The sequence below is a fragment of the Petaurus breviceps genome, unplaced genomic scaffold (genome assembly GCF_028583685.1).
Source record: "Petaurus breviceps papuanus isolate PSGF00001 unplaced genomic scaffold, PetGlider_PUasm1.0 37, whole genome shotgun sequence".
Classification (NCBI taxonomy): domain Eukaryota; kingdom Metazoa; phylum Chordata; class Mammalia; order Diprotodontia; family Petauridae; genus Petaurus; species Petaurus breviceps.
The window spans coordinates 107289505-107310787 of NW_027186296.1; the positions used below are offsets into that span (position 1 = coordinate 107289505).

At 35.2% G+C, this 21283-nt stretch overlaps 2 protein-coding genes across 9 annotated transcripts in view; one reads left to right on the forward strand and one right to left on the reverse strand.

The window, feature by feature from the left end:
• IDE (insulin degrading enzyme) overlaps positions 1–19215 on the reverse strand; it is a 416199-nt gene extending 396984 nt beyond the window's left edge. For 2 of the 3 annotated variants that reach the window (XM_069099238.1, XM_069099239.1), the window contains exon 1: positions 19206–19215. The gene's annotated coding sequence lies outside the window, so the exon portion shown is untranslated. The remainder of the gene's footprint in view (positions 1–19205) is intronic. The other variant, XM_069099236.1, reaches the window with a different exon arrangement.
• EXOC6 (exocyst complex component 6) overlaps positions 1–21283 on the forward strand; it is a 237637-nt gene that overhangs the window by 20937 nt on the left and 195417 nt on the right. The gene's annotated exons all lie outside the window — the stretch shown is intronic.

Here is a 21283-nt window from a genome sequence, read left to right on the forward strand (position 1 = left end):
GATGATACCTTAAAGTTGTTTCAATATGCATTTCTCTAATCAATGATGTTTTAGAGCATTTTTTCATATGTTCTTATGTAGCTTTGATTTCTTCTTCTGGAAACTGCCTGTTCATATCCTTTGACCATTCATCAGTGGGGGAATGACTCATATTCTTTTTTTGGTTTCATTTTGTTTTTTTGCTTTTTGGAGGGGGGAAGGTAGGGCATTTGGGGTTAAGTGACTTGCCCAAGGTCACACAGCTAGTTTTGTGTTAAGTGTCTGAAGCCGGATTTGAACTCAGGTCCTCCTGACTCCAGGGCCAGTGCTCTATTCACTGCACCACCTCACTGCCCCCGTGACTCATATTCTTGTAAATTTGACAGAGTTCTCTATATACTTGAGATATGACACCTTCATCTGAGAAATTATTTCTATATATTTTTTTCTATTTTCTACTTTCCTTCTAATCTTGGCTACATTGATTTTTATTTGTACAAACCCTTTTAAATTTAACATTATCAAAATTATCCATTTTACTTTTCCCAATGCTCTCTATCTCTTATTTGTTCATAAATTATTCTCCTATCCATAAGTCTGACAGGTAATATATTTCATGCTCTTCTAGTTTTCTTATGATATCTCCCTTTATATCTAGGTCATGTGTCCATTTTGACCTTATATTGGTAAATGGTGTAAGATAATGTTCTATACCTAATTTCTGCCAAGCTGCTTTCCAGTTTTCCCAACAATTTTTACCAAATAGTGTATTTTTATCCCCAAAGGTTGTCTTTACTTTTGTCAAACACAAGGTTATTATATTCATTTACTACTGTGTATTGTATGTTTACTCTCTTCCACTTATCCACCTTTCTGTTTCTTAGCCAGTACCAGTACCAGATAGTTTTTAATAATTACTGTCTTATAATAGACAGTACTGCTAAACTGGTACTGCTAAACCTCCTTCTTTTATATTTTTTTCCATTTACTGAAGACATTTTTAACAGAAGTAAAAAGCCCTTATAAAATAAAACAACCCTCACATGAACTTACAACCCCATAAAGTTATATATATTTTCCTCCTTCTCACTGTCAAATTCCTAGAAAAAAATTACTGATACTTATTATCAACACTTTTTCTTTTTACTCACTTCTCAGTATTTGTTATTTGGTTTCTACCTCTAGGCATCTGAAACTGTTCTCTCTACAGTTACTAAAATTTTCCTAATTGATAGCTATAATGGCCTTTTCTCAGTATACCCCTCTTCTTAAAGTCCTTCATTACCTGTTGCCTTCCTTCCTTTACAGTTTTACAATTTATCCTTCTCTATGCACTGACTTCTTTGCTAATCCTCACACAAGATGATGTCTCTTGATTTCATGCCTTTTCACTAATATCCCCATACCTGGAATTATTTTCTTCCTCATCTCTGTCTCCTGGCTTCCTTCACATCTCATTTAAAATTATACCTTTTAGACTTTCCTGGGTTCCCATGATGCTAGTTCCTTTCCTCTAAGATTACCTCCACTTTATCCCATGTATATCTTTGTTGTATATAGTTGCTTGCATGTTGTCTCTTCTGTTTGATTGAATTCCATGAGGGCAAGGACTGATTTTGCCCTTCTTATATTCCCAGTGCTCAGCACAGTACATATTAAGAGCTTAATAAATACTGGTAAATTTGACAGCACTTTTCTGTTACCTGTATCTTCCTAATTAGGACCTTAGAGGAAAGGTTAAATGAATTGCTCAAGGATAAACATCTAATAAGTAGATGAAGTGGGATTTGAATTTAGGTCTTCCTGAGTTTTAAGTCCAGAGCCCTAACAACTCACCAAGCCACCCACAATCCCTTTCAAAATAACTACTCCTCCCTTTAAAAATTCCCAAACTGGATTTTTCTGCCTATCCACCTGTTTTAGGAAGTGACATAATAACCACATTGGGTTCATTAGAAATTTATATTACCTTATCTTAACTGTAATTCCTTACTGCTTCTTGTCAATTCTTTTCTTCTTCCCTGCTGGACTTTAAAAAGACATATTTTTATTTACATCTTTTGTTTTTATATTATTTGCATTAACCTCTGTTTCCCTCTGTTGTTTCTCAGAGAGCTGTTATAACAAAGAAATTTTAAAAAGAGGCAGAGGAAAAGGAAAGGAAAGGAAGGAAGAGAAAAAAAAATCAGTAAAACCAGTTTAAAAAAATCTGATTTACATTAAGTGTTCTGTATTCCTGTGTCCTCGCTCCTGCAAATGAGTGGGGTGAGCTGTCATGTCTTTCCTTTGGGAACAAGCTGCTTCTTTGTAATTTCATAAATTCTGTTTTTATTGTTTTATGGTGGTAGTTTTTTCCATTTCCATTGTTGTAGTCATTACGTCTTGTTTTCCTGGCTCGACTTCATTTTTCATCAACTCATATGAGCCTTTTTATGCTTCTGCGTATTACTTGTATTCATTGTTTCTTGCAGCACCATAATGTTCCATTACATTTACTTGCCACAATTAATTTAGCTGTTTTTCTTTCAGTGGGCATCTACTTTGTTTCTGATCCTTTGCGACCATAAAAACTGCTGCTATGAGTGTTTTGGTACATTGGAGTCTTCCCTTTTGCCAGTGACATTCTTGGCAGGGGATACACAGAACAGTGGAGTCTCTGGGTCAGAGTCAGCCACTTTCTATGCATAATTCCACATTACAGTACAGAAGGGCTGTGCTAACTCACAGCTCCTCAAGCATTGTAAAAGGTACCTCTTTTCACATCTCTTCTAACACTAACTTGTCTTTTGTCATTTTTGCCAATTTTCTGGGTATGAAGTAAAACCTAAGGGTTATTTTGATGTATATTTTAGCATTTTTCATATAGTTTTTTGCACAATTTGAACTATTGCTATCTTTTGACTGCTTCTATATTAGCATTGAATGTATTTTACTTTATACATTTCTGCAAATTGTCTATATATCTCATAATATAACACTCTTTACATCGATTTTTGGTACAGTTATTTTTTTTTTTTACCAGTTGAATGCTTTCCTTCTTATTCTAGATGCATTACTTTTGTTTGTGTCTAAACTTTTAAATTTCATATAATTAAAATGACTTGTTTTATCTTTTGTAATTTTCTCTGTTGTTTGCTTAAGAATTCATCCTCTACCCTTAAGTATGATAAGTATCTAATCTGTTTCTCTTCTAATTTTTCTCTGGTATGATTTTTAATATTCATGACATGTATTCATTTTGAATTTATTGTGGAAGAGTATAAGATGTTGGTCTAAAGCTCTAAGCCCAATTTATGCCTTACTACTTTCCCGTTTTCCCAGTAATACTCTTTATTGAACTTCTCTCCCTATACGTGATCTGACCTTTTTCTTCTTTCCTCAAACTCCCATACCATCCTACTTTCTTCCCCCTTAGCAGGGGACTTTGCCATATAATTAATTGAAAGAATTGAGGTTATTCATCCTGAGCTTCATTTTTTCCCCTGATTCTATGCCTCATATTCCTTCAATATCACCTCCTCCTCTCAATACCTGTATCTTTTGTTCTAGTCTCAGGGAAGAAGGTGACCCTCGTACTTGTCAAGACTTACTCCTCAGTTGTGCTCTCAGTCCCCATCCTTTCCTGTCTTCTCTGGCCCCTTTTCACAGTTCCACTGCCTTCTTTGCCACCTATAAACTTGTCCAAATCTTTCTTGTCCTTAACCTTTACTTGATATTGCCCATTGCCATCTCCTACAAGTTCTTATTGTTTTCTCCTCTCTTTCATAGTCATACTTTTAGAAAAGCTTCCTACCTCATTGCCATTCCTTTCTCATTTCTCACTTTTCACCCACTTGAAATCTGACTTCTGACTTCATTACTCAACTTAAACTTCTCTTTCCAGGGTTTCCAGTGATCTCTTAAATTTAATGACTTTTTCTCTATCTTTATCCTTCTTGGACCTCTTTGTAGCTTTTGGAGACTACCCCCCTTCCTTCTGGATATTCTTCTCCCTGGGTTTCTGCTTTCTCTTAGTTCTCCTCCTACTTGTCTGATTACTCTTTCTTAGGCTCATTTTTATAGGATTATCCAAGTCCCACCTTCTATATATGCATGTGCCCTGGGGTTCTGTCCTGGGTCTTCTTCCTTCCTCTTTATACTCTCTCAGTGATTCTTATCAGCTTCCATTAATTTAATCATTATCTCTCTATAGAAGACTCTTAAATCTATATATGCAACCCTGCTCTGTCTCCCATTAACAGGGGCCTTTTGGAAATCTCTACCTAGATGTACCATAGGTATTTCAAACTCAAAATGACCAAAACAGTGTTTCCTGCCCTCCTAAACCCATCCTTCATCACCATCTTTGTAGTCACCCAGGCTCACAACCTCAGTCATCCTTGTCTCTTCCCTCTCTTTCACTTTCTAAATTCAATCACCTGCCAAATCTTATGAGTTCTGCCTTTGCAACCTTTCTGTTTTATCTTTTGTAATTGTCTCTGTCCATTGTTTGCTTAAGAATTCATCCTCTATCCTTAAGTATGATAAGTATCTAATCTGTTTCCACCCCTTTTTTCTGAAGTCACAGAAGGAAAGAATATGAGGTAAGCCTTGAAAGGTAGGGTGGAGATCCTCGAAAGATGGATGGACTCATATTATTCTATTTGTGGTAGGATAGTTTTCTAGCCTAATTCATATTGAAAAAGAACCTCATCATAACATATTTGACAAATGGTCATCCCGACTTTGCTTGAAAATCTCTAATTAAAATCTCTACCTCTCTAGGTAGAGCATTCCATTTTGGCATTGCTATAATTATTAAGAAGTGTTTCTGTACATTAAATTTGCCTCTTTGACATTTCTACCCATTTATTGTTGATTATGAGCTTGCAATGTGTGGAGCCCTGTTCTAAGAGCCAAGGATACAAGCAGAAAACAAGATATTCCTTGCTTTCCAGGATATCTCACATTCTAATGGCAGGGCTAATACATGGGCAGCTTCATCTATAAGTGAAATGGAAAGGCCCATTGGTTGTTAAGGTAAAGCAGCAAAGTAGATTTTAATATGTCTTTTAAAATGTCATTTATATTGATAAAAACCATTTATGCCTCTGATATTGAAACACTTGACAGTGCCAAGATCTTTGGTGGCAAGGATTTTCTTTTTCAGAACTTCAATTATGGTAGCTGCTGAGGAGGCTGGGGCTGCTGCACCTATAGAGGCAACTTGCTGGGTCTCATCTTTATAAGGGTTGCTTCCCTGGCTTATGGTTCTAGGTTGGTAGCAGTTGGTGGTATGGGGCACTGCTATTCCAATATCTCTTAGACTCTAGATAATGGGCTATTTCCACTGTTGTCCAAGCAGAGATGGTAGTTATGATGATGGTTGAAATGATATTGATTTGACTTGCCTGGCACTTGCTGCCTTCTGTCTCTTCCTCAGGGTATTTGACTGCTTCACAGATATGTCATCTCTCACATATATGTACATGTATGCTGATAAGAAGATATGTGTATACTGATCATTGATATTTTGATATTGATAAGTGAAATTAAGAGAAGGTAAAAGAAAAAATAAAACAGAGAAGAGTAAAAATAAGTTTAAAAAGGCCAAGAAGAAAGGAGACGAGAATAGTGACAAAAAGAGAACAAGAAAAAGTGAATGATACATGTTTTGGTGAAAGAGTAAACAGTGGAGAGGAAATAATAAGTATTCCTATACCTTATCAGAGGAAAGAGCTTTATAAATCTTTCAGCAGTATAGAAATGTGAATTTTTATTACTGTCATATCAGTGAGAGTAGGGAGAAAGTTGTTAGGGAATGTAGAAAGAAGCTAGGTTACTGGTTGAAATGTAACTAGGATATAGTGTGTAACTAGTGGGTTTTGATTGCTTGTTCTTTATACAGGTCTGGATACACAGTGAGGTGGAAAGTGAGTTTTCCTGTTCTTTATTTTCTTCCAATTGATACAAAGATTCTATTGCCATCCTCTAGAATTAATAGTGATTGGAGAAATCCTATGTAGTGATGATAAAAATATCTTATGAGAAAAAAGGCAAAGGTGAGACTTGGAGGAAGCTGAAAGTTCTTTCTGATTAGTAAGTTCAATAATTATTCTATATGAAATTATGTTTCAAAAGTGAATGACAAAAGCAATTAGCAATGGGTGCTATGGTAACAAATATAAGCGTTATTCCGTTGTCAGCATGGAGCTAAATATTCTATTTCTGTGTGGAGAAGAAAAATGTTAGTATAATTTGAGTGGGAAATAAATAAAGTCAAAGAACTGAGATGGAGATACTTGGTATTCTTAGGAAAAAAAGACTAAATAACTGGCCTGGGGAAGCTGGTTCTAAAAGGTAAAGGTGTCAGGTAATGCTTCCTTTTTATATAATGAACTAGTAAAGAAAAGCCTGTTTATAGGTTTAAAAAAATATGTAGAATCTGTTGGAGCTGTCTTTTGGAGTGGGGAATGATGTTGAGAGCAAGCTGACGACATATAGAATTAATACACTGTAGCAATAAGGAACAAATTTTAGGTATTAAGTATGAAATGATCATGAAAGAGGTGTAAAGAGTCATAATCCTGCATGGGGCATAGCAAAAAGTGAATATTTGTAATTGTTAATTTGAAATTTGAGGATCCTAAGAATTTAATGTCTGCCCTGTTAGTAAGAAAAAAGGAAACTCAGGAAGTGCTAACTAATATCCTTATATGAATGCAGTGATGACATCAGTACTCATGTACTCCTTGATTTTCCAGTATTCTCCCACCCTTCAAATTTTCACTCTAATTTTCACTCATCACCATCTTTTGCCTGCCTCTATCTGAATCTTTGGTTGAATACTGCCTTGGTCACAAAAAATCTTGAAATCAGTAGCATAGGGATAGAGCTGGACCTATAATTTCTTTGGTATAGGGAATTCCAGTTTTAGGAAACACCTTCTGCCACTGCAGGTTTCTCTTCTGCAACTACTTAAATGAATTGCCTAGAGCAGAGGTTCTCAAACTTATTTGGCCTATTGCCCCCTTTAAAAAAAATTACTCAGTGCCCCCCTGGAAATCTGCTTTTTAACCCTTTAACAATTTTTGAAGTTTGTATCATTTTAAAAGAATATAAAATATATTTTTTAAAATGACATCTTAAATTTAACAATTTATTGTAAATTTGTGAATTTTTTCCTACATTGAAAGTTTGATGATGCAATTTTGCATCATGTTAACTGTATACTATTGAATTGTGAACAGGTCATTACATGCACATATTTCTTTTTTTATTTTATTTTTTTGCTCTTTGGAGGGCAATTGGGATTAAGTGACTTGCCCAAAGTCATACTATTAGTAAGTGTCTGAGGCCAGATTTGAACTCAGTCCTCCTGACTCCAGGGCTGGTGCTCTATTCACTGCGCCACCTAGCTGCCCCTTCTTTTATTATTTATTTTTAAATTTTTTTTAACGTGCACGTATTTCTGTCGCATGCTGGACTTCCTGACAACGTGCAACAAACTCACCTGCCAATACTTGCTTGTTAAGAACTGTTTGTAGACTTGACTACTAATCAACTATAACTTGCATTTTGTGTGTTTATTTAGAAAATAATGTAATCACTATGACTTTAATTCTGTTACACAACATTTGAAACATGTATGATAGGTTTTTCAAAATTTTCTTTTCTTCTTTTCTTATGCTTCCACTGTCCTCTTATTTTTATTCAAAGCCCCCAAATTGTATCCAGGGCTAATACTGCCCCCATGGATGTTTCAGTGCCCCCCAGGGGGTAGTATCGTCCACTTTGGGGACCTATGGTTAGAGCAAAGAAGGGCCCTGTGGTTTCTTAGGTGTGGTGACCTTTCAGTAAGGAACTTCTTTGGGGAGGAGGTGCTTAGAGGTTAAGTAATTTGAACAAGGTGATGTAGTTAGTATGTGTCAGAAGTGGAAGGCCATCTCTCTAGTATCCATATACTGCCTGTCTTAACATGTTAAAATATTGTGATAATATTACCATAACTTGATTCATTTAGAGCAACCTTAAGTAGATGCTCATTACATGCTTCCTCTCAAAATCATTTAAGGAAAATGGAAAAGGAAAATGCTTAGACTTTTTTCAGGAACCTTGTGAAAAGTCTTAAACACATGGTATCTTTCAGGGAACTTTCCATTAATTTTTAGGGTTTAAAAAAGTTATTATTGTAACTCAGAGGCATCTGCACCATTATTTTAGAAAGATTTCTAGCAAACTCTCTTCCTCATAAATTAAGACCCCAAAATGTTTTGGCATTAAAAATTTAACCTCATGGGGCGGCAGGTAGCACAGTGAGTAAGAGGATGACCTGGGGATTGAATCCGGGCTCTGACACTTAGCACCCACCCAGAAACACCTGGCCGTGTAACCTTGAGCAAGTTACTTAACCCCATTTGCTTAGGGGTGGCCAGGTGGCTCAGCGAGTAAGAGCACCGGCTCCAGTGTGGGGATGACCTGGGGATCAAATCTGGGCTCAGATATTCAGCACCACACCCAGAAATAATTGGCTGTGTAACCTTGAGCAAGTTACTTAACCCGATTGCTTTAAAAAAAAAAATTTAACCTCAGGTTATCTGAAATACTGCATTCCTCATACAGGCTGAATATTTGAAGCCTTTAGTAGCTGTGCTTTAGGAGAAAAATCTTTCTTAAGTAACTATGAAGAAAATTTTTTTTGGAGAAGAATCCTTTATTCATATAAATAATTATATCCCAAATGTTTTATTACTGTATGGTAAAGCTTCAGCAAATGAACCACAATTGTAATTAACTTTCAGCTATCTGTATGGATTGGTAAAATTCCCAACTCCTACTTATTGATTCGAATTTTGCTTTTTGAATAATGAGTCTAATCCTTTTTCTTTTCAAATACTTGGACAGCTATTATGTCCCTCTCCCCAATCCTCCTACCATGGTCCTCCAAGTCTTCTCTTCTTCAGGCTAAGGATCCTAGTGTCTTCAATGACTTTTGAAGCCTTCTACAACCTCTTATCTATCTTTCTAGTATTATTTCATATTACTTTACCTCCTAGGTTCTCAATTCTAAACCAGTCTGCCAAGCTGTTCTTTGTACATAGTATTACCTTTTCTACCTCCCTGCCATTTTACCAGTTTTTCTTTGTGTCTGGAATGCATTCCCTTCTCCCTTTTACCTCATGGAATTCCTAGCTTTAGATTTCAGGCATTGCTTTCTTTATGGGTCTTTTCTTATCCCTAAAGTTTTAGCACTCTCCTTTTTGAAATTACCTTGTATTTGTTTTTGTACATGTACATGAAGTCCTACTTTCATGCCTTATTGTGGTGTGTAGGTGACTGGATTTTTAAAGGCTATACCTGGGGAATATAAACATTGACAGGTTACTGTGCTGGCAAGACTTCAAGCATGGTCCTGGCAAGAGACCAAGTACTTTCTAAGATCAGTCTAACTAATTATAGAGTGGCTCATCACCAGTAGATTGGCCACCTGATGATGAATACTTTGGCCATGGTAACTTGTGAAATAAAGAGAGATACCAAAAAAATCCTCATTTTTTATTTGACCTTTTGTTTCTTCAGTGATGGTGCCAGTGTTGTTTAAGGAGGCAGAATGAGCTAAAAATCATATAGCTTTTAGACCATCTATAGATTTTATTTAGCATTTACAAAGGGATATTTACTGGGAAAATACAGCAAGAACAGAGGTACAAAGGTTTTCTCAAACTTGGGCACACTTTCTCTTCTACTACTTCGGTTGGGGAGAGTGGTCTCAATTTAAAGCAGTTGCCCCGCTAAGTTCACTTCTAGATAAGGCTTAGCAACTGGAGGAAGTTACTGCAGGAAATTGCGCTAGGTGCTCAGCTGAGTTCCACAGCTTACACTTCAGAACCTCAGAGGCACTTTCACTGGCCCTCTGGCCCTTTGATGTTTATAATCTCTCACAAGATCATAGTATAATCCATTTAGTCTCTAATATTTTTACCTAAAAGCAGGGAAGAATAGACATAGCAGACAAAGAAACAAAAACAGGGCTATATGGTGGTAGCTCAAGGCCTTTCCCACCTAGAGTCTTCTAGCATTTCTTGTTTCCATATTTGAATGCAGCAACGAAACAAAGAGATGCTTTGACTGTTTTGTGATGTGGTATTCAGTTTAAACAACTCAGTCCTGACCTGTTTAAATAAGTTATTGATAATGAAAAAAGGGGTAATGAATGGATAGTAGAAAGCATATTAATGTATAAATTAATTGCTATAATAATAAGACCAAAAGAGTCTAAATACCTTAGTCAGCAAACATTTGATTTAAGGAGGAGAGCAGATTGGATTGCCATTCTGGAAATTGCAAAGCTCCTTTACTGACATCACTACTGTTTTTTATTATTTCTCCTGAGATCCTAGAGATTTTATTTCTTCAGGTGAATTTAATTGTTGTGTTGTCTAGTTCTATAACTAATAACCCTTTGGTAGTTTGTATAGCACCAAATCTGTAAATTAATTTAAGTAGTATTGTTGTATTTATTATAATGTATAGTGGTACAGTCCAACAATGAACAATGAATATTGCTCCAATTATTTTAATCCCAAGTCAGAGTAGAGTGGGACTATTGGCTCCCTCTGTTCTCTTGGACACTGTACCTTTAAAAGGGGTAAAATCCCTTTTAAAGGGATCCAGTTAGCTTTTTTTGCTGTCTTATCATCATGTTGCCTTATATTAAGCTTCTAGTCCATTGAAATCTTTAGGGTTTTTTTTTCTCCCAGTTGATCTATATTGGCTATCCATACTTCACTCATGCACAGGATATTGTTTTCAACATTGACAATGAGAACTTCTAGTGGTATAGCAAACTGAAAAAGGATACTTCAATAATTTGTTACGTATACTCATAACTGATGTCAGAACACAATTCCTAGTTCCTAGATCTATATTACTATTATTAATATAACAAAATATGTAAATGTAAAGCATTTTTATGTTTAGTTCCTATATCTAGCTCTTTAAGTTTGTAAGAAAAATTAAGTCAACATAGGACTATCATTTTGTTCTTTGGTTGTCAGGCAGGGAGGTAGAATTATAGATAACCTGTGCTAAAGTTATTTTTCTGTGTTTTTGCAGAGATGTATAAGGAAGGAGCACTCATATCCACATTCATTAGTCCATTTATGGCATTTGAAATTTCTAGACTAAAATTCATTTTAGCATCTTAAATTACGAATTCATATAGAAAGCAACTGGGTCATAGTGGCTAGAGTTCTGGACCTAGGACCCATAACCTCTTTCTGCCTCAGTTTCCATCTGTAAAATGAGAATCATAATAGTACTCACCTCCCAGGGTTCTTGTTAGGCTCAAAAGAGATGATATTTGTAAAGTACTTTGCAAACTTTAAAGTACTATATAAATCCTAGCTATGGATTTATATTTATATATACATAATATATAATATGTGTAATATATGTATTATATAATATAAATAGAGCTAATTATGAGTGTAAGAAACTATTGTAAAATCCTCTAGTTTATGCTTTTCCATTTCTTATTTTGTATCTTACCAAGTAATACAAAGTCAACAGGAAGAGACAGCTTGGTTGGGAGTGTAAAAACAGGAAGGAGGAAGTCTATTGCAAATCTGTGTTAACTGATTATCAATTCAAGCTTTACAAAAGAGGATGTCCATTAATGACTATCAATGTGCTACAATGCTTATCCAGAGAGAACAATGACCATGTTAGTGGCAGTATTACAGAATATTGACCCTAGTTATAGGAAGTAATGTTAACTAACAAACTGTACTAGGCTCTTTCCTACTCATAGAAACAGGATGCTATTAGTGAGAACAATTCACAGAAATTGCACATACAGGAAAACAAGACAAGTAAAATATAACATCAGAACTATAATAAAAATTATCCTGCAACTTAACCTTTGCTTGATCTGAGTTCTTTGATGGGCTACATGCCCTTTTAAGTAATACATTCACCTATAAGGACTTTTTATTAAGGTAATGCTTTGTGATAACTTAGTAATTTAAAAATATGTGTGTTGGAACGTGTTCAGTTGAATTACAGGAAACACCTGGACATTATTTTATAAAGCATTTTAAGAGTGTAAGCAGCAAACTACATGAAATGCTCCATGGGAAAATATACAGAAGGTTGAATATTATATAAACAAGAAATATCTTTGAATATTTTGGGACAAAAGAAATTGAATTCTGTGTCTACAAATTGTTTTTCTGGGGCTGGTGGAAGCTTTGGTATGCACAAGCTAATTTTAAGATACCCAGTAGCTTTTATAATGACTTAACAGTATTTTAAATGTTGGCCACCTGTCCTAGCACTCCCCTGCACTTCAAAATAGGGCAACTTAAGTGCATCAAAAAGTAGATAGAATGAAGAAGCAGTATAGTGCAGTGAATAGAGTGCTTAACCCTCTTTGGGAGAACTTTGGGACAAATCACATCTTTGTCATCCATAAGCTATGTAGACCATGGGCGAGTCTCGTGATTTTTCTGAGCCTTAGTTTTTCCTCTCTCTCCCTCATAGGTTTATTGTAAGATTTTTTTTTTTTGTTTTTGCTTTTTGGAGGGCATTTGGGATTAAGTGACTTGCCCAAAGTCACAAGGCTAGTAAGTTTGTCAAGTGTCTGAGGCTGGATTTGAACTCGGGTCCTCCTGACTCCAGGGCCGGTGCTCTATTCACTGCTCCACCTAGCTGCCTCTGTTGTGAGATTTAAATGAAAAAATACTTGTAAAGCATTTTATAAATTTTGCAGTGCTATATAAATGTTAGTTTTTGTTATAAATGTTATAAAAAGGTGAGTATTATTATTATTACATAATCAGAAGCATAACTATCAATAGCCATACCTTGGGCAAATGGTAGTGAGCATGGTATTGAGAAGGGGAAAGGTAGACTCACTCAAAGTATAGTAAGTGATGGCCTTTTAAGCTGCTGAGGTTGAAGGAAACAGTTTTGGGGTGGCAGGAGAAAGATATCTTTCCCCCTCCATTCTGGAGTTTGGTTCTTATCCCCCAAAGAAGCCTTTATTTCCTAAGAAGAAGAGACTAGATCACCCTACTCTAGTGACAATTCTATACCTGGTTATTATCTTAGGGATCTATTTGGCCTTCATCCTACCCTAGTAACAACTCTCTGCCTAGTTATTGTCTGAGGGACTTATTTTGGCCTGGTTATCTGGGGATAATCTGGGCCCAGAAAGTGAGACTTCTCAAATTAAGTTTTTTTTTTGCCTTTGAGAGTTCCAGTATTCTTGTTGTTTTACTACATACTTATCTCTCTCTTCAGACTTTTATTAATGCTACATCCTCAGTCTGAAATATTCTTTATGCTTCTCTCTTACCTTGAAATTTTTTTGTGAGTGTATCTTGTCTTCCCAGTGAAGACATTCTGTAAACTTCTTGAGGGCAAAGATTTTCTTATATAGGAACCATATAGGAATGCTTCTAGGAGTGAAGTAGGTGCCTAGTAACCCAAACATCAAGCTATTTCAGGTCCTACTACTATTCTCTGAAACCTTTTCTCTTCCCAGATAAGTATAACTCAGACTGTTCTTTTTCTGAAATCCTATAACATATTTTAATTATGTGACTTATTTTTACATTTGATCATGTATTTTTTGCTGTCTTGGAATGTGTTTTGTGAGTGTCTTATGTCCCCAATGAGATTGTAAACTTTTTGAAGATAGAGATTATTTATATGAAATATAACTTTACTTTTTCCTATAGCAAGCAACACCTTTCTAGGAATATACTTGGTGCCCAGTGAAGTAATTGAATTAGATTAATGAAAAAGCCTTAGGGTTATAAGCGGAAAGACCTAGAAGTTAGTTTATCTCTCCTTCCTCAGTTTATTTACCTGTTAGTGAAAGTATTCTTGGCCTTTTGTATCTAATAATGAAGAGAATGCATTCCATACATCTGTGTCAAAAATTCATTACCAGATATAAAAGTCAGATAGAAGGATAGTGAAATATTTCATGATGTCAGGTAGAATGAGAGGTAGTGTGGGGTAATTGATAAGAGGTAGTTCTTTCGAGTCAGGAATACTTGGCTTCAGATCTTGCCTCTGATACCTGTTAGCCATGTGATCTTTTGTAAATCACTTAAACATTTCAGTGCTTTAGGTAACTCTTTATGACTACAAATATCAGATAGGCTATGTCCTTGCATTTATAGTTTTCTCATCTGAGAGTTCCCTATAAAAGTGGAATACCAGATCCAGTACCTATTCTTATCTACTTATTTTTTACTCCCCCCCATAGAATACTTAATTCTGTAATAGATCTGTTTAGATATATGCTAGTTGAAATAATATGTTTATTCAGTAAATATTCAATTAAAATATGTTTCTTAAAATTACACCATTATATTTTCAAAAACTCCATACTCTCCTCTCTTCTCCTCCTCTTCTTTCCTCTCTTCTCTACTAACTCAGACTGGAAATGTGATAGTCACTCCCAGATCCAGTTTCATTGCTGGTAAGGACATATTTGCTTGGAATTGGGCTGGTTTGCTTCTCCTTAGACACCGTGGTGGACCCCTGATCTCAGAGACTTAGCATGTTGGTGTCAGATTTAGTTACCTCCCTGAGTCTCCCCCCCACCACCAACCCTAGAAGAGGGATTACAAACTTACTCCACTATTCCTAGCTGTATTTATTTTCAAATAATACATTAGATATGATCACACCTTAGAAAAGTTCAACCATTTCCAGATTATTTATGCTGATTGGGGGAGAAGGCTAACAGGTATGAATAATACATACAATGTCCCGAAGCCTCATTAATATAGGTTTTTTAAAATAATATTTTATTTTTCCCCAGTTACATGTAAATACAATTTTTAACTTTCATTTAAAAAAATTTTGAGTTCCAGTTTTTTACCCTTTCCTTCACCTCCCCCTCTCCCTGAGACAGCAAGTAATTTTATATAGGTTAGACATGTCCAATCATGCAAAACATATTACCTTATTAGTCATCTTGTGAAAGAAGACACTGAAATGAAAAAAAAAAACCTCACAAAAAATAGAGAAAATAAAAAACAGTATGCTTCTATTTCCATTCAGATTATCAGTTCTTTTTTCTGGAGGTGGTTAGCATTTTTCATCATGAGTCTTTTGGAATTGTCTTGGATAATTGTATTACCGAGAACAGCTAAGTTGTTCACAGTTGATCATCATACAGTATTACTGAATGATGTTACCATGTATAATGTTCTCCTAGTTCTGCTTACTTCACTTTGCATCAGTTCATATAAATCTTTCCAGATTTTTCTGAAATCAGCCTGCTCATCATTTCTTATAGTATAGTAATATTCCATTACCATATACCATATAGCACAAGTTGTTTAGCCATTCCCCAGTTGATGGTCATTCCCTCAATTTCCGATTCTTTGCCACCACTAAAATAGCTTCCAAAAGTATTTTTGTACAAATAGGTCCCCGCCCTCCCCTTTCCTTGATCTCTTTGGGATATAGACCTGGAAGTGGTATTGCTGGATCAGAGTATGCACAGTTTTATAGTCCTTTGGGCATAGTTGCAAATTGCTTTTCAGAATGGTTGGATCAGTTCACAACTCTACCAACAGTACATTAGTGTCATATTTTTTCAACACCCCCTCCAACATTTTTTTAATCATTTTTTTTTCTATTGTATTAGCCAATCTGGTAGGTGTGAGGTTGTTTTAATTTGCATTTCTCTGATCAATAGTGATTTAGAGCATTTTTTATGTGACTATTTTATGTGACTAAGAAATTTGATTTCTTCATCTGAAAACTTCCTGTTCATATCCTTTGACTATTTGTCAATTGGAGAATGACTTGTATTCTCATAAATTTGAATCAGTTCTCTATTTTGAGAAATGAGACCTTTATCAGAGACATTTGCTATAAAAATTGTTTCCTAGCTTTCTGCTTTCCTTCTACTCTTGATTGCATTGATTTTGTTTGTGTAAAAAACTTTTTAATTTAATATAATCAAAACTGTCTATTTTATATCTCATAATGTTCTCTGTCTCTTGTTTGGTCATAAATTCTCCCCTTCTCCAGCAAAACTGGGTAAACTACTCCTTGCTCTTTTAATTTACTTATGGTATCATGCTTTATGTTTAAATCGTTTATGCATTTTGATTTTATCTTGGTATATGGTGTAAGATGTTGTTATATAAGATTTAAAATTTATTTAAATTTTATTTTCAGTCTTAGGCCTATGAATTACTGCTTTTTTTGCATAGTTTAAGACATATGTGTATGTAATTGTAAGTTTAAACAATTAATCTTCTTAAAAATTTATTTTTGTACCATATTTATACAAAAGTATACCCTGTGACAATTATCAGAGGTTGTTTATAGTTATCACAGGAATACAAACTTTATTGTAACTTTTGAGGAATTTCTGTGGTATCTATTCTGTCATTCTGTATGATTTGTAATCTTGTGCTATTTTTGACCATTGATAAAAGAAACCAACTAGTGAAACAACTTCAAAAGCACAAGAAAATAACATCTTAATTTATGTTTTACTTTGAGTAATGAAGTGGTACCTTTGAGCTATTAAAAGAATTAGAGGGGGCGGCTAGGTGGCCCAGTGAATAGAGCACTGGCCCTGGAGTCAGGAGGACCTGAGTTCAAATCCAGCCTCAGACACTTACCACAAAAACTAGCCTTATGACCTTGGGCAGGTCACTTAACCCAATTGCCCTCCAAAAAACAACAACAAAAAAGAATTAGAGGAAAGACTTTAGAGTTTTGTGTGAATCTTCTATGGAAGAGTTATAGAAAGACATTGACAAGAGTTACACAGGCAGGGAAAGAGTGGAGAGGTTCTGTATGCACTGATGGTAACTACCTATCTCCATGGAATCATGGATACATGTAAGCATAGTACCTAATTCTCTCAATATGAGGTCTAGAGAAACAAATAATTGGTTTTCAACGAGTTAATTTAAAGCTAGGAGGTGCCATCTAGTGGTCATATTTTATTAGGTACAGTCCTATATTTAGTTAAGTGAGAGACCATGTGATAGGATAGAAACTTGACCAGTTAATTAAAACAAAACAAAACAAAACACCCAATAAGATTATTATTAGGAATGTCATGAACAAACTTACCTGGGTTGAGAGGATGGTAATCAGGGCGGTGATGGGACTGGAAACCATCTCATATGAAGTTCTTCTGAAGGAACTAGGGATATTTAATGTGGTAAAGGAAAGATTTAGCAGCATGATAGTTTCCTTCAAGTATTTGAAAGGTTGTCTTCTGGGAGAAGGATTAGTATTAGATAGCCTGCCTCTATGCATAGCCTCAGAGTGGTCTTCATTAGGCCCCTATATCTTTTTTTCTCTCTGCTTGTTTTTATTTACTCTAAACTCCTGAGTGCAGCATAACTAGATTAAAATATAACTGAGAAATGTCTAACAAATAAAAAAAAGCAAAAATAATGTTAATTTGTGGTTTTCAAAATTAATATGCAACCTGTAGAGATCCTTTCTATTTATGTTTGACATCACTGCTCTTCATGTCTTTTCGTTTTCAGGTTGATAGTATTTCTGTATAGATATGACAAAGCCAGGAAAGGACATTTATGCATTTTCTACACAGTTTGAAAGTTATGCCCTTGTATGTTACTGTGAACTGTAGGCATTGAGGTATTTACATTACATTCACATTACAGTGAACTGAAAGCATTGTAAAGTGAGGCATAAAACATATGATTTAACTCATCACAAAATAAATATATTTACATGCCATGAAAAGTAGAATTTTCCAGTATTCATAATATGGACATTTATAGGAAGTAATATTAAAAGTTATGTGGTAGGGTATGTAAAGAGCCACCCTTGGAGTAATGAAGCCCTAGGTTCAATTCCTGCCTTTGACACTTATTGGCTTTATGATTCTGGGCAAGTTACTTAACGTATCAGTCTCTAGGTGGCTCTCTAAGACTGTAAGTTGAATAGAATATTCCAACCTGCATTAGTAAGAAAATTTCTTATATGGGAGTTCACTGTACCAATGGAATAACAGGTCCAATCCCTATCCTTGATATTAAAAGCATTGCTCATTTCAGTACCACACTAGCTCACTTGTTAGGATATAATTGAGTACTTAGAGTTCCAGCTTCGGTAAATAGGCAAAAATATTGATAGGAAGGTATATATTGTATAGAAGGGTACATTATGTATGGTCCTGCTCTGGTTCTCTTCAATTAGATCTGTTTCTTTTGGAAAAAGCAACAACAGCAATATGAAGAAGTACTTATTAAATGCTTACTGTATGCCTGGCACTGTGCCAACCACTGGGAATATGATGAAAGGCAAAACCAGTTCCTGATGGTAAATTGGAGCTAATGTTAGAGGGTGGACACTTGCATTAAGGGGGACTGGGAAAGGTTTCTTGTAAAAATGGAATTTTAGCTGTAGGGGAAAATCTATCATAAAGAAAAGGGTGGAAGGAGAAAAAGGTAACTAGAGGGAGAGAGGGTTAGTGTGCTAGAAGTTATGGCAGTATAGCTGTGGAAAGAGAAAATTAAAAAACACAGTAGAGTTTTTGATATTATGAACATACTATATTAAATACACTTAATATAGTATCTTGCAAGATACCAGGCACAGTTGAGAAGTCTCTATTACCACATATTGCTATCGGTGTAAGAAATTTGCCTCTTGTTGAGGTCTAAAAAGTACTTTTAAACTCCTTGAGTTTGTCTTAATTTCTATATTAACTCTTAAGTGCCAAGAAATGGGTTTTTTTTTGGAGGGGGGAATGCAGGGCAATTGGGGTTAAGTGACTTGCCCAAGGTCACATGGCTAGTGAGTGTTAAGTGTCTGAAGCTGGATTTGAACTCAGGTCCTCCTGACTCTGGGGCCAGTGCTCTATTCACTATGCCACCTAGCTGCCCCTGAAGCTAAGTATTTTAAATATGAAGTGTGATGCTGGTGTTATTATAAAAATCTCATTTTATTTGCTTAAATAAAAAGATCCATCAGTGATTTAGAGGGTTAGAAATATCATAAAAAAGTAAGATCATGTAAACAAATATTTAATTGAGCCTCTGCTATGGGCAAAGTTAGGTTCTGTTGGTATAAGACACCATGGTCCTTGACTTGGTAGAGTTGTGAATTGGTCTTGATATAGTGGAAACTAATTTGGAATTATGAAAAGAAGTGACTAAAACATTCCTGCCTTTTGACTCAGAGATCCCACTGCTAGAAGATCAAAGATAGAAAAGCCCCATGTACATAAAAAATGTTTTTGGACTATTTTTTATAGTGGCAAAGAATTGGAGACAGAATAGATATGAGAATGGCTGAACAAATTATGGTACATGAATGTGATGGAATATTACAGTGCTACAAAAAATAATGAACATTAGGAATATAGGGAAGCATCGGAAGACTTAGATGAATGAATGCTTATTACACTTGTGACTTTTTAGAAAGACACTTAACTTCTTTGGGCCTCAGTTTCCATCTGTAGAATGAGAGAGGGTTAGTCTAGATGGCCTCTGAGGTTCCTTCTAGCTTTACTTTTTATAATACTAGGGTCTTATGGTAAAAAGTGAATTAAGCCGAATCAGGAAAGCAGTATACATAATGACTATAGTAACGTAAAGGAAAGAACAATAACAAAATTGAAACTAAATGTTTGGCTTGGAAGAAGAGATAAGAAAATATATTTCTTCATTCGTTATAGAGGTTGATGGTAGGGTTCATTTGATTTGGAATAGTGCATATAGATTGATGTGCTGGTCATTTTCCTTAACTGCTTGCCCTCCCCACCTTTCTTTTTTATTCTTTGTTATATGGGATGACTACATGGAGCAATTTAGGGGGAAGAATATGTTGGGAAGTGAATATGACAAAGACAAAAGATACTAAAATATTAAAAAACTAGTTTATTAATATCTTCATTTCAAACTCTACTCCCATTTTCTCCTATACCATCAAACATGAACAGGGTTCCTCCATTTTGAAACAAAATTTGATCCATTTGAACTCTTCTTACCACTCTCTTATTTCTTTTCTTTGTTTGACTTTGGGAGTCAGCATGGTACAATTGATGGGCCTTAGACCAAGACTTGGGTTCATCCTACCTTTGACATACATTGGCTGTGTGACTTTGGTCAAGCCACTTAACTTCTTAGTGCTGTAGACAGTTTTCTAAGACTATACATTGAAGGAAAAGTGGGGACCTGCTGTGATGGGAGGAGTTTATCTGGGAGTTCTATATATCAATGAAATCACAGATATGACTTATCTTCTTTGCCAAAATTTTTGAGCAAGTGGTACATCAAATTTCCCTTTAGTGGTTGTCTAATATTTAACCCAAGTCTCTTCTCTAAACTGCCTCTACAGTTACTGCCAAAGATAGAACATTTTTTTCTTCTATTAAAGAGCTTTAGTTTAAAGGATATTTGTAAAGAAATTTTCAGTTTTAGATAAACTAATTTTTTAACTTTTTAACTTAAAATCATTAGTGTTCGTTAAAATGATGTTCTTTTCATTTCCACTAGATGGTGTCCATTATACACAAAAGAGTAGGGATCCTATTACTATACCTTAAAGATGATTTAGCAAATGTGTCGGAAGACAGCCCAGGATTTTGTTCTTCTTTTGATTAAAATATTTTATTTTGTATAAAGTGGAACAATGCTATTGACTAGAAATAGATACCCTCTTTAATTCTATTATTTGCTTCAAATAGTAAAGATGTTGTCTAATATGTGATATCACTTATAAAAACGTCCCTGGTCCCCTCCTAATAACCTCATCAAAGATGCTTTCAATGCATATGTTGATTATTCTTACAAAAATAAAATACAGATTTGAGAGTAGATAGATGATATGGTAGTTTTTAATGGTCTCTTGGTTGCCTTTTTTGGGTAGTATTGCTTGAGACTTTTATATGCCTTTCATTTTAAATTTTACAAATACCTTGAGAATCAGTCTCTTAGCATCCTCAAAATTATGTCACTTCCAGTAGAATTCCTCTGTGTACATTTACCTTCTCTGTGTTCAGTTGTTCTAGGCAAGCTGCTTTCCCCTTCTTTGTTGACTTCATTGTCACTTCTACTCTCTAAGCAAAGCAATTGCTGTAATGTTAGAACCCACATGCAGTGCCTCTATTGCCTTTATGGTGAAAAGAGTTTCTTCCTGACAGACATATCTTTTTAGTATCAGTGTTCGTCTAGTATTATTGTGTGGCTGTAAGTTTCAACTTACCACTGCAGACTCTGAAGATTTATAATTAGGATGTCACTCAAAGGGCAATGAGAGTTGCATGGGTGTTGTCAAAAAAGAAACACGT